Source organism: Numida meleagris, chromosome 20, assembly GCF_002078875.1.
Source record: "Numida meleagris isolate 19003 breed g44 Domestic line chromosome 20, NumMel1.0, whole genome shotgun sequence".
NCBI lineage: Eukaryota > Metazoa > Chordata > Aves > Galliformes > Numididae > Numida > Numida meleagris.
The window spans coordinates 3,274,579-3,288,193 of record NC_034428.1 but is presented as its reverse complement, the minus strand read 5'-3'; the positions used below and the strand labels follow the sequence as shown (position 1 = coordinate 3,288,193).

The window sequence follows — 13,615 nt, the reverse complement described above, 5'->3', positions numbered from 1 at the left end:
GTTTTCAGAAGACGAGATGAAAAGTGCCCGTTGCAAATGGAGCTCGAGGCTGGACTCGGAGCGTGGTTTTGTTTTACTCTGTGAAATGGGGGCAGATGACGTGTCTCGGAGGAAGGCCGATTAGTGCAAGCTGAGTTGCTCCCGATGGCAGTGATGGATGCTGGAGTGGTCGCGTTCATTCAGGAACCTCCCATGTGCTGCATACAACCAGATGGGACTTCAGATGGCTCTGCTGCCAGCGACCTGGCTGCCAAAGCCCCATGCTGGTCACCTGGCTTTGCAGGCAGTGCCTGTGGCTGCAGTGCTCTGTGGTTCTGCTGAGCTGGACCTGCTGCACCTCCCGCTGCCCAACAACGTGCGTTCTAATGAGATACAGGAGTTCTACAGGTTTATGTTTTTTGGCTGCGCTTTGCCAACGCATACTGCCTCCTAGGAGTAGTGGTTTGGAGTGGCAGAGAGCTCCGTCTTAAAGTGATAAGGCGGTTTTAATGAATCCCGTCAAATAGTATTTTTGCAAGTAAATGGAACTTGGCCTGAATGAACTTTCTGCTGGGCAGCTCTTCTGGAAGTCATGGGAAGTCGATACTTCCTCCAGTGCACGCTAGAGCAGTCAGTTACTTTTGGTGGCTTGCCAGATGTCAGGCCACATTTGATTAGAAAATTGCAGCGAGGATAGATGCCGCGTGGTTGCTTTGTGCTGACCCAAGGGCTGGGTTTCAGCCCGGGCAGGTTTGCAGCTCTCGCTCAGCTCCTCCAGGCTGGGCCCAGCTGGGGGTGGCTGTGTGATGGGTGCTGTGGGAGCACGGCTTGTGCTGGGTGCCACTTCTGTTCGTGTTCATCACCTGCAGGGTGGCACGGATCGGCTGCGGCGCTGCTTTGGGGCAGCAGTTCCTAGGAAGTACGGGATAATTGCCAGGTGAGAGCTCTGCTTGTGCTGTGGTGGGAAATGGGAGAGGTGTCTGTAGATGAATAGAGGGGAAAATACACAACAAGTAGCATCTGGGAGAGATCAGTTAGATGGTGCTTGAAGGTGTTGCTCGAACTCGCTGTTCTGTGATTTGTTTCTTGGTAAGGACTTCACCTGGATTTGCTGGGCAGGGCAGAAGCGTGCGCTGCCCTCTGGTCGTGCCTGACGTGGCTGGGTGTTGTGTGCTGGGTCCGGCGCAGGGCGGCCGGGTGCTGTGCAGCACAGCGGGCAGCGGAGGCACCGTGCCAAGCACACCGCTCACCTTACGTGCCGTGCCGCACGGCCGCAGGTAAACGCTCGCTATTAAAAACCAGAAAGGCCAATTAAGCGTACGACGAAGGCGAACGGGTTTCGCCGAGCAGATGAATTTGCTTGGGTGGGGGGGGGAGGGCAGGCTTTCCAGCGGAACGGCTCGAATAAACCCCGCCGTCCTTCGGACGAGAGCCCCGAGCTCCCCGTAGGCCTCCGCGCGTGTGCGGGCGGCAGCGAGGGGCCGCGGCCGGGCCGCGCTCCGCGCCGGGTTTTCCCCCTCGCCGCCCGCCGGGCCGCGCTCCGTGCCCGCCTCCTGCCGCTGCCGGGCGGGTGGCGGCGGGCCCGGGGGGACGAGGCTCGCTCCGCCGCTTCTCCGCGCCCGGCCCAGCTGCCTGCACGCCGGGCGGCCGGCGGAGGGGCCTCCTTTTGTTCGCCGGCCGCGCCCGCTCCTCGCGGCTGCTCCTCGGCTCCGCGGGAGAGGCCGTCGCCAGCGGGTGAGTGCCGGGGTACGGGGCATGGCTGTGTCGCGGGGGGAACGCGGCCGCTCCGTCCCCGGGGGCTGCGTCGGGGCTCCTTCCCTTTGGGGCTGTGCTGTTGTCCGGGCGTTGTTTTTTTTTTTTTTCCTCCGGGAAAAGTTGGGCCAACTCGGTGGGTGAGGGCGGCCCGAGGAGTTCAGCATGCATTCAGACCCTTTCGCTTCACTTCTGCGTTGTAAAGACAAACGGCCAGGCTAAACGGACGCGCTGTGTTTGGTTTCTTACTTGAAGCAGATGAGAGAGAGAGAGAAGCTGCGTGGGGCCGGTCCGCACGGAGCACGCCCGCCCCACACAGTTCGCCTTTGGAGCACCAAAAGCCACGGCCCGAGCTGCCCGTGCTGCCCAGCGGGGCTGCCAGGCAGAGCCCAGCGGGGCTGCGAGACAGCAAAGCTGGGGAGAAGGACGCTCAGAAACGCGCTGTGCTCCGGCAGTGCGTTCCTTCAGGGAGCTCGGAGCTGGAAGTAAACAGGACTTAAAGCCCGGCAGACAGAGGAGCGCTATTCCAATGTAAAGCCATTAATCTGCAGGCAATTAGTTCCAGACGCGCAGCCAGCTCTGCGTTTTTGTCAGTTTTTTTGTTCTTACAGACGACGGCGTTTTTCAGGACTTAGAGTGCCTAGTAAACATCACAAGACAGACATTTCAGGCGCTTATGGCAGCCAGTTGAGAACCGTGTGGGAGCAGCGTTTAAAAAGCCCTTATTTGTCTTTCCAGCCCTGTAATTTAGCAGCGTTTCAACTATTTTTACCGAGCTCTGTGGGAGCAGCGGAAGGTGGCTGTGAGCTGCTGGATCTGGCTGCTCCGTGAGGGTTGCACCGTTCCCCCCCGCTGCTGGGGAGCAGCAGCCGGCAGCGCTCCGGCGAGCGGCGAGGCTCGGGCTGCGTGTGAGCAGCTTTCCAGAGAAAGGCAGTTAAGAATTTATCTTTTCTTGCGGTCGGGATTTATGAATTGAGGCGAGGGCTGACGTAATCTATCCTCCCGCTTCCTTTGTGTGTGTGTTAGAGTTGATAGTGCTTTGTTTTACTTAAAATAGCCGCGGCTGCGTCTCGAGTAGCCCTGTGTAGCTCCGTGTTGCTGCGGGCGGGCGGCTGGTTCTGTTGTGTGGCTGTGCCCCGGCAGTGCCTCCGTGACTCGCTTCTATGTGAAGTAGATGAGCCCTTAATTGTAATTACCATAGTGCTGCACGCAGCTGTTGTGCCAGCGCTGGCTGTCTGCAGCTTTACCGCAGGTTGTGCGGAGTCAGTCGGTGTCTCAGCTCTTATTTACATAGAGGTGACAAGGTGGGACTTCTGTTTCCTGATGTGAATGGTTAGTAGCGCATCTCAAAACAAGAGCCCTCTCTGAATTTGTGTGTGGGAAAGGAAAGAAAACAAGCTGTCTGTAATTGAACTCATCCTAAGGCTTGGTCTGTAGGTAGCATAGCCTTCCCCTGACCCATGCATGCAGCCCAGAGGTCCCAGCAGCTGCTGTGGCTTCTGGTTTGTGCCCTCAGTCACTGCCACAGGGATGGACCTCTGCGTGGGTGGAGCACTTACAGGGTTGTTGTATTCAACACCTGCAGAAAAGCTCTACAGAAACAAAGCCGTTCCGTGTTGGCACCTGAAATTAGTCTTCCTACTGCTGAAATGTAGATTCAATGGGTCACGTGTAGCAGGTGAACAAGAGTGCATGTCCCCACCGAGTCGGCGCTGACTGCAAAGCCAGCCTGATGCACGGCTTCTAGTCCAGAAATCCCACGCCAGGGGCTCCTATTTAACTGCTGGTGCTAGGTATGGTTGGAGTTTGTAGCTGCAAAAAGCAGTCATCTGGGGCATGGGGTGCTGCAGGCCTTGAGGAGGATGTTCTTATGGAGAGATGTGCCCTTCACTGAGCACACAGCTTTATAGGGCTGCCCCTGGCTGTTAGGTCAGCATGCGTGTGCTGGTGTTTCTTGGTTCTGGGACTTCTTCAGTAGATAGAGAGAAGTTGTGCCGGTGCTGTGTATGCTCCAAGAGGAGAAAAATGGGATTGGGCAATAGCGAAAGCCAGTGTTTCTGCAGTCTGTTGGTACGGGCTGCTAACGTGGTGTTTCATCTGAGGTCTGCTGACTGGTTTAAAAACAAACCCAAAACAATTGTGAAGACGGAGGGTGCAGAAATAGATACGTGTTGATGATCGTCGTACATGAAATGCTGTTTTTCCCCCAAGGGATTTCCAAATTAAGGACGTGTCTTTGCAGCAGTCTGGCCTCTGACAGATGAACGGATTAAACGTGGTGGCTGGGCTTGTTACAGGCCCCAGCTGTTGGCCTTATTCTCTGCTGGCCCTTGCTATCCCTGCTGTGGGGCCAAGGGTAGCTAGCTTCTCAGCAGAACTTCTTTCTGACCTGCTGCTGTTTAGTTAAACGGGTCACAACTGTGGCTCAGTCGAGTGCAGCGGGCAGAAAGCAGAAGCAGCTCAGGTGCTCAGGAAGCAGAAGTTGTGTGTAACCTGTGGCATAAGGCTCGGCTCAGTAAGTGCCAGCCAGTGATTTATGGGAACATAGAAGAGCCATCGATGCGACAGACTGGATTAAGTAATAGAGGATGGGCGCCATGAAAAGCTAGTTAGCTTTGTTTAGGAGACCTCTGTAAATGGCTCAGAGGGATATCTGTTTTCTGTGCTTAAACTTTCCGAACAAAGCTGGAATTCTTTCCAGAAGAAAGGACAAAAGTAATATTTGTGCTGAGCTTTGCCTGCGGTACTGGTTGGAGTTCTGACCCTTGGATGCAAGGTGTGAACAAATAGCACTGACAAATGTAAATAATTAAAGCCAGCTGGCCCTCTTTAGGAAACTTATTTTCAAGTTTTGCCAAGAAAAGGCCTTTGTGACTGGATAACCATTTTGCTACTGGAATAAAATTTGGTTGTGATGTGTACTTTTGCTTATAATTCTGAGCGTGTGGTTTTGTACGACGGTGGGTTTAGAAATCAGTTTCTTCCTAATGCTGGCAAAAGCACGAGATAAATGTTAGTAGTAAATTTGGTACTAACAGTGTGCTTGTGTGCTTGGGGAATTCATAGCGACTTTTTGCTCTGGTTAGGTTTCTCTGGAAATGGATTTAATTCAGAGGCAAGAATACAGTGTGAAATAGCAGTCCTGGAACGCGGCAGTGTTACTAGACGTTAGGCACTGGCAGGTTTACCCAACTCTCTTTTAAAATGACTTAATTGAAGAGCTGTTTGATGGCTGAAGGTGTGCTCAAACCTGCCAGGCTTGGGAGGGAGGAACCCTTGTGTCTGTAACACTGGTTTGGTACAGGTAACTAACTTTGTCTCGGGCGCTGATTTGAATCTTCTTGAAACATGCAAAACCCAGGGCGCTTTGGTTTTGGCAGTGTTTTCTTCTTGAACTTATTCAGAGAGATCAGAATGACTTGGTTTTGAGATAAAGCTGAGATCCTGTTAAGACGCAGTAAGTGTATCTGCAGCATCTGCAGTCTGCTCAGCTTACGTTCAGCTTGTTTAGAAGGAGAGGCATTGGGTGGATGGAACGCTGGGTTTTGTGGGTGTGCTGACCTTGTTTTAGAAGGCTGGGGCCTGTTCTGGTGGCTGTTAGGGACTGGAGGAAGTGCAGGGTTCAGCCATCGCAGTGGGTAGTGTAACGCATTGCTCCGTCTCCTCTCGTTTATCTGGGTGGTAAAACGATAGCAGTGACATAAACATGATGTTGGAGCTTCAGGTTCCGGCATTCCCCATCGTGGAGGTTTCAGCCTCCTAATCTAATCAGCCTGCGCAATTAAACTGTTTACCTCCGACAGAACCAACATGCCACTTCCTCTGCCCTTGGAAGCTCTGTGGCTGCCCGTGCCCTCCCCGGGTTCTCTGCAGCAGCCCGGCACAGGGCCTGGGAACGCAGGGAGCTGCAGTTTGCCGTGCTCTGAGGGTTCTCAGGTTGAGTCAGAGCCTGGTGACTAGACGTGGCCTCAGCAGGTGGTTAAATCACACATTGCTATGAAAATGACTGAGCCGTGGCACGAGTCAGCGCAACTCAGGCACTTAGGGGGTGGGAAAAAGCCCCCGTCCTTAGGTCTGCCACAGTGACAGGTCCCCGTAGAGTTCCCTCGTTACAGGCAGTCAAAACATACTGTATTTGCTCCATTTCCTATTGAAATCTAACAAAGGAGCCAAAAATCAGATTTCCCTTTCCCGATAATAAAGCTATTCCTTTGAGATTAGAGCTGGGAATGGATTTTTTCTATATAGCAGCTCCTGCTTATTAATTGAATGCTCTTAGGTAATCTCGTATGCTGGTTTGTGTGAGAGCGCGAGAGGAAGAACGTGGCTACCCTGCATGTTTAATATTAGATCATTGTAATTGCCTTCGAGCTGGAGACCTAGCCTGTGTTTGTAGTTAAGACTGATATAAAAGAGTTAAGAGCAGCCCAAGGTTATTAGATCATTTGGAAACTGATTACCCTTTCACAGTGTAATAAAGTAATTATGAATAGTGTATGAAAATTGGTTGCAGTCTGTTTCAACATTATGACTGCCTGTCTTTAAAAGAAATTACATTGTCCTCTTTTGTGTTGTTCCTATAATTTGCATATTCAAAGCACGTTAGATATTTGTCACTTCCAGCTGTAAATGCTAAAGAGCATTTAGAAAAACCAAATTATGCCATCTGTTTGGATAGGTTTCGGTGAGGTTTCTCAGTTCTTGATAATACTTCACCTTGGGTCTGTTCTCTTTACAGTGGTAAGTGCTGCTGTTGCTCAGGGGGTGTGGGGTGCGTTATGAGCGGTGGAACTTGGGGTTAAAATACTGCTCATGTGAAAAATAGGTGTAGCTGTGGTCTGCAAAGCACAACTGGGGATTGCCTGCCTCGGGGTGGTGTTCTGCCTTTGTGTTCCAGCGGTTCCCAGACACAGGGCTGCCTGTCCTGCGTTCCTGCATCTTCGTTAAGGTGCTGAGGGCTGCTGACACAGCTGAAACAGCCATTGGAAATACGAAGCGTGAGGTTCCGCAGTGTGTTTTTTGCATTGCTCTCGTGGATAGCTTACACCTCGAGGAAACTCCAGCCGGGCCAGACATGTTCCACGAACACCGGTGTCGTTTTCTTCAAAACTGAATTTCTAACGCAGCTTTTGCGGGAGGTTCTCTTGTTCTCTCGTGGCTTACCAATGCAATTTGATACTACAACGCTGTGCTGGAAAACTTGTTTCGTATTCCTCATTCAGAGCAGTTGCGTTTTGAAATACCTGCTGATACCAAAGTTCATTCTGATTCCGAGGCCAGATCATAATTCAGCATATGTTAAGAGCTCGTCAGCGGGTAATAAATCTCACCTAAGCCGTATAAGTTGTCTCAAGGGAGAGGCTGCAGGACTGCTGGAGAAACCAGGCTGATGGCTGACATGCTGGGTACATTTAATAGGGCCCCAATTGCTGGGCAGCCAGCACGGCGTGCGTCGGCTCCTGCTGCGCTGGGACGAGGTGCTTGGCCAGCTCCTGGCTGGGCTGGCATTGCAGGGGGGAACTCGGTGGCATGCCAGGTGACTGCTGAGCTCTGCTCTTGGGCTGCTGGTGCTCACATGCATTGATGGAAGCTTTGCAGGTGCGAGTCTTCCAAGGTACGCTTTGCAAGTATAATTCTGTAGCGTGCTACTGGTAATAAATGGAGTTTGTAGGATGTTGGCATGTATTTATCAAGGGCGAAGAGGTCTTCCTTCGATTTTAACTTCCTTATCCTCATTCTTCCAGTGTTTCTGGTCTGTTACTTCGGAGAGAGCCGCTCAGTGCGGGAGGGACGGGGATGTCTGGGAGCGGGGATGTGGAGGGCAGCGTGTGCCACGTGCCTGCTGCTGGTGGCCAGTACTGGGAGGCAGCGGTGCTGCGGTGTGAACGAGGCCAGCACGCTTCTTGTGCGGCTTAATAAAGCTTTGCATCGCTTGTTCGACACTTAATGGTTTATGGTCTAATTTTGCAAATCACCGTGCTCAGCAGCTTACAAGATCAGGCCTAAATACATTAATCCAACTATATTGCCTCATCCTGTTACATTAGATGCCATCACTTCAGTCATACAATAGTTAAGAGTCTGCACTGAGAGTACTGGAAGTAGAAATTAATGTCTGAAGCGTGACCGGAGTCAGAAGTTATTTCATGCAGTCTTAAAACACTTCCTCTTGGTTTAGATTAGAGGCAGACTAATCATTTGGAGCATTTCTTAATATTTTCTTCCTTTTTCTCACGACAGACGCAGCCAGTTATGAACTGCTTTTAAGTGGATTTATTAGCAGTGGCTGGCAGGTTGCTGATGCAATCCTTCATGGAGCAGGGAGAGGCTGCAGGAGGTTGGAAAGGGCATAGCTCTGAACTGGGGATGCTTCAGAGCTGATAAGGGAATCGGTGGCCCCAAAGCAGTAATGTGGTTACAACGTGAGTGGATTTTTCTGTTACACTGGATGCTGCATGCATGTGGAAGAGGTATTTTAAGGAGAAAAAAAAAAGGGAAGCTTGCTCACTGACATCAAGAGAAGTGAATGAGACTGGGGGGAAAAAACCTTGCTGGCTTGCAAGGTGAGAAGTTGCATTGGATGCCATGGAATAAATAGAAATCTGGTGTTCATGTGTGCTATGGAAGCTGGCAGCTGAACCAGGAGAGTTGCAGTAGAGGTTTATAAGCAGTGGAGATTTAGACTTACAATCTGAAAATGGCCATGGATGGTGTTTTCTGTTTGCTCACCTGTTCTGCTTGGTGGTCCTGTGTTAAGACAACCTACATCGCCTCATTTCCCTTGCTGTTAGTTGAGATGATCTGTGGGATTTGTGTGCTTCCTGTCTTGTGCTAAAATCTTACAACATAAGGAGACAGACAATTTCCTAACGAGCTGTTCACCGCCATTTGTTATCTTAAACATTCAGCTGTAAGCTGATGGTGGTGTGGGAGGAAACTGCCCCTCTCTGATTCAAGTGAAATAATTACAATTGCACAACCTTGTGCGTTGAACGAGGGAAACGAACATGCCTCAATGTTACGGGGTGATTCAAGTCCTTGCTACTGGGAGAGGCTTGAAGATAAAGTCAGGAACATGGGATAATACATTTTGCGGTGATATGCCTGTATGCGTGAGCAGTGGAGTGGTTTCTGTTGGGTTTTCTGAGAGGAGGAGGTGGCTGTCTGCTTGGCTCCTTGTCTTGGTCTGCAGGCAGGTTGTTGCAGGTCCATGTGCAGCCTCAGCACGCTGCGTGTGTTGGCTGTCTGAATGGGCCTCGGTTCTCCTGCACTCAGGGTCTCGCTGTGCATCCCCTGTGCTGCAGGCCCTCTGTGCAGGTGCCTTCTGACCTCAAATCCCAGGATACAGAAAGGCTGTGGTGCAGGTTGGGACTGCAGGAGTGCTTCCTCTCACAGTTCCTGTCTCCACTTTGTGCCTGCACTTGTTGCACAGCACTGTTTGCTCTTTCTGCCCAGAGCCTGGAGAGTGAGCATACGGGTCACGCTGCCACCAGTGAGGTTTTGCTGCTTTAAATACTGGGCACTTGTTAACTGTATTCTGTAAACGCAATAAAGGAAGTGAGACGTAATTTAATACATTGCAGTTGTTAAGCGTTACGAAATTGTGAGGAATCTGCTGACCGGTTGCTGTAGACAGCCCCTAATGTGAGGCAGAGATCAAGTCGGTATTTCACACACGAATAAGCTCACTTAATCTCCTGATTACAGCAGGGCTTCTGTGCTGGGGAGAGGCTTTGTAGGACACAGCTCTGCTGCCTGCTCTGTCACTCGGAGCAAGCTGCTCCTCAGAGAAGTGAGATCCAGCTCTGAAATGAAAGGCAGTTTCTCCCAGCAGAAATCTTTAACATGCTTATGTGAAAGCATGTTAAAACAGCAGACAACAAAAACAGGGCTTGTGAATGTCCATTGCTCTTTGTGGTAACTTTGTACTGTTTTTTTTTCCCCTTGTTGTAAGGCTAGAAGAGCAGCATTTCTTTGCGTTTCCCCTGTTGTGAAATTTGGTGGTGTGGCTTCGGGCTTGTGTCTCTGCGGCTCTCGGGTGCTGCTTCCCATAGCTGGAAGTTGCTTTAATTATGGCTGTGTGTTGGTGGCCGTGTCTGGTCGCTCAGCCTGGCCCAGGAGCCCACCCTACAGTTACTCTTCCATCTTGGGTAATTCAAGTCAACAGTTGCGTGGAGTTAAACGAAACAGCTGATGTGGCTGAAGAGCAGGACTTGGGTCTTTGTTTGCTGCTCAAAGAAAGGTTTTTCCCCAAAATAACCCAATCTAGTTTTAGTTTGAGTGCTTTAAATGAAGATATCTTTGAGGCTCGCTAGAAGATGAAAGGCTTCTGTAAAAGGGCAGACATCTAGGAAGGAAAAAACCTGTCGAGAAAAGGCATAGCTGTATGTACTGCCAATAGATGGCTGTTCAAATGTAGAGGTGGAAGTGCCAAACTGAAACACGGGGTGGACGTTCCAGTCGGTTGGTTGCAGTAGGTGGAGATCTGCACGATCTTTCCATGCGACCTTTGCAGCGCTGGTCTCACCCAAGTACACACGAGGGAAAGCTTTCAGTATTACACTGAGCTCCTTTCTTTCTTAAAGGCTTCACAGGCAGGTGTTAGCTATGTGACGTGCTCACAACTGATAACCATGCATTCCTGCTGAGGCCAGGGCTGTTGTGCAGTGGCCATCTGACTGTGCTTTGTGTCGGTGCTCTTCAGGGTTGCCCTTGTGCCAGGAGTTTCTCTTGCTGCTTTGTTTTCTTTGTTGGTGTTTCCCTGCTTGGAACTGACAGCATTTGTTAATGTTTATGTTTTTCCCATTGACTAAGCATATTACAGATCTTTTTGCCACAGACTTGCCTCGCAAACAACCCACATGAATGGGTTTACTTCTTTTTACTTCTGTAAATGTGTTGTCTTTTCCCAGTACCTCGCAGCAGATGAATCTCTGGTGTACATGATGTACTGGGAGAGGCTGTAACGGAGCTGTAGGTGCATGGGTTGGTGCAGAGCTTGGCTGCTGCTGGCCTGAGCTTTCCGTCTGCCTCTTGCTTGCTGTCTCTTGCTATTTGTGCTTGGTTGGCTGAGCAGCTGTCCTCCGGCCCAACGCTGGCTTGACGTGGTTCTTGGAAGGAAAGCGAAGTCGTCGTGGCTGATAAAAACCATAATATCAAATAAATAAATCAGTGCATCGCAACGTAATTGGTTAACTTTGTTTTTTAAATATCGTTAAGCAGCCTCGTAGTGCAGATGTTGTCTCAGCTCCAGGCGACGTGGTGCTCCCCAGGTAACAGCTCTCGCTGCAGCAGCAGCTCTTGTGCAGCCCCGTGGGCCTTCCTCCCCCCAGAGCCTGGCAGCGGGGAGCTACGCTGCACTGGAGGAACGCTTTAACAAGCCTTAACTTTGTAAGTGATGCTGTGGGACTAGCGCTTTGTGTTACTCAGACCTACACTGTGGTAATCGTTTACGTGAGCCAGACTGACTTCAGAGACAAGGAAGTAATCCTTGGCGTCGTGTTTACTGTCTGTTGCACTTGTTTGCTCCCTCCCATTAATTACAGCTAGAGAGGCCATTAGGGCACCCTGTGAAGTCACCTGTGGGGTTCTGGGCAGCTAGCAGCTCTGTCTAACTTACCAGAGGAAATGCTGGTTGTACAGAAACTTTTTAAGGCTATTGGCTTGTACGTTGCTGCTCTTCAACAAGTCTTGTTTCTCCCCGTGTTTATTTGGGATTGGAAGCTTGTGTGTAAAACTACCCAGAATTAGGTGATCTCAGAAAGCTCTTCTCAGGTCGCTGTTGTGAATATGGGGCAGCAGTTCCAGGGGGAGTTGATAGCTGATACTTGCACCCCACATTGTATCCCTGGCCTTTCCGTCTGCCTCTGTGCTCAGAGCTGTTCTTACTCCTCAATGAGTTTAGGTCCTCCCGGAGGTAGGTAGCTGCTTGTTTTTCTTGGGTGCAGCTGGGTAGATAGGGAGGGGAACACACAGGGTCGTGGTCTGCCACGAGGAGCACAGTGGGTTTCTGCCTTTCCTCTGGAGGTGTCTGCATCTCAGCCATGAGCTGCAGCCGAGGAGGGCCTGTGTTCCACTGTGTGCCAACAGAATGGTGAGTGGAGAGCAGTTCCAAGTGAGCAAACGCGCTTTTAATTGCTCACACTTTGATGGCTCACAAGAGCCCTGAACTGTAAATATGGAACTCATAATGACCATCGCTGGGCCGAGCGTTCCAGAGCTGTGTTTGTGCTGCTAACTGCAAGTGCAGCGAAGGAGATGAGGAAGACCACTGCTAGGAGGCATGTTGTTCATTGGGGAAAGGCTTCTAAGAGCTCTTGGGAAGGCTTGAAGCAAACCTGATCCCAAGAGGCTCCTGGGCAGGAGAAGGAGCAGGCAGTGGCCCTGCCCTGTGCTGGTCAGTGCTGGTGGCTGGCTGGGCTGGTAGTGCTGTGCTGAGGCTGGCTGCAGGGATTGCAGCTGGGTGCATTCCGAAGGTGAGCATGGTTGTTTGGGCTGTGGTACTGATGTGAGCTGAATGGTGGGTGTGTGCTGGGAATAACATCAACTGAGTTTTCTCTAGGGTTTGTACTAGATAGATACGTGGTGCAGGTGAGTCAGACTTCTGCTGTGAGGTGTTAAGTAATTGTTTAGTACAGACCCTTTCCCAGTCATTTCTAGCAGAAAAAGATCTCTTAGTTGCGTTTCCTGTTCGCCAGTGAATAACTTTGTAGTTGTTTAGGGATGGAGAGAACAGCTGGAAGAGAATTAGCTTGTTGCTCACCATGTTATTAGTGGAATGAGCTCCTAAAGTACTTGGTCATCTGAATGTCTGCAACTCCCATTTTCAACAGCAAGTAGAAGATACGGGAAGAATGTGGGGGAAAGCTGATAACAGATGCTCTTAGCCTTTTCTGGAACAGAAAGGTTAAGCTGCATGCCTCGGCAGGGAGGTCAGCCTGTGGTGCTGTTAATTAGCTCTGTCCTCGGGGGTGTGATCTTAGGAAGGGCCATGTGCAGGCGGCCCTTGGGTGTGTTTGAGGCAGGAGGGTGCATGTCTGATGCAGGGCGCTGGAGCTGTGTTTGGATGCTTGCAGCTCGGCGCTGTGCTTCGGCTGATGGAGCTGAGATTTCCTCTCCCCAATGTTGTTAGGTTCCCTTCTCACCAAGGATCTTGAGGGTTTTCTTAAGGCAGTTCTTCCTACCTTACCAATGTATGAGGGAGTCCTTATGGGCTATCATTTAGCTTTTCACACTTAAAAACAAGTGGATAAACTTCCAAAATTCTTCCTGGATGTAAAAAGAGAAAAAACTCTTTGGAAGGAGCTGATGTTCGAGCAGTTGCAGCGCATGCATGCTTTAATCTGGTATTTGTGGCATACAGTACCTTCCTATCTTGCAATATGACGCTGGAAACTCAGGGAAGAATGGTCCTGTTGTGTTTATGAAGGCTGCTAACGCGTCACCAAGCAAGTCCTGTCCAAAGATTTATCTGCCTGGCGTGCTTAAAGGGCGAAAAGCTGCTCTCATGTTTTTGGTGACAGTGCCTGGTTGGTTCCCTCCCTTTTCTGGCCTCGTGGCATTTCTGTTGGACTTGCTTTCACGTTATCTTTAAAACCTGAATCTTCAGATATTTAAACCTCTTAGCTGCCATTAGCATGCACAGGGCTGCAGTGCGTGCTGGTAGCTCCAGTAATGGTTTCCAGGTGCAGCCATGAAATAACCACGGAGCTGCCCGTGGTCGGGCCAAGTCAGCAGCTCGGTGCCCAGAGCCAGCCCCATTTCTCAGAGCTTCTCTGGCAGTAACGTGACGCACACGTGACGCACACGTGACGCACACGTGACGCACACGTGACGCACACGTGACGCACACGTGACGCACACGTGACGCACACGTGACGCACAC

At 50.7% G+C, this 13,615-nt stretch overlaps 1 protein-coding gene across 5 annotated transcripts in view; it reads left to right on the top strand.

The window, feature by feature from the left end:
* RERE (arginine-glutamic acid dipeptide repeats) overlaps positions 1-13,615 on the top strand; it is a 175,806-nt gene that overhangs the window by 37,651 nt on the left and 124,540 nt on the right. The window contains exon 1 of one of the 5 annotated variants that reach the window (XM_021417378.1): positions 1,561-1,713. The exons of the other annotated variants lie outside the window; for them this stretch is intronic. The gene's annotated coding sequence lies outside the window, so the exon portion shown is untranslated. Of the gene's footprint in view, positions 1-1,560; positions 1,714-13,615 lie in introns of those variants that run through there. 5 annotated transcript variants of the gene reach the window in all.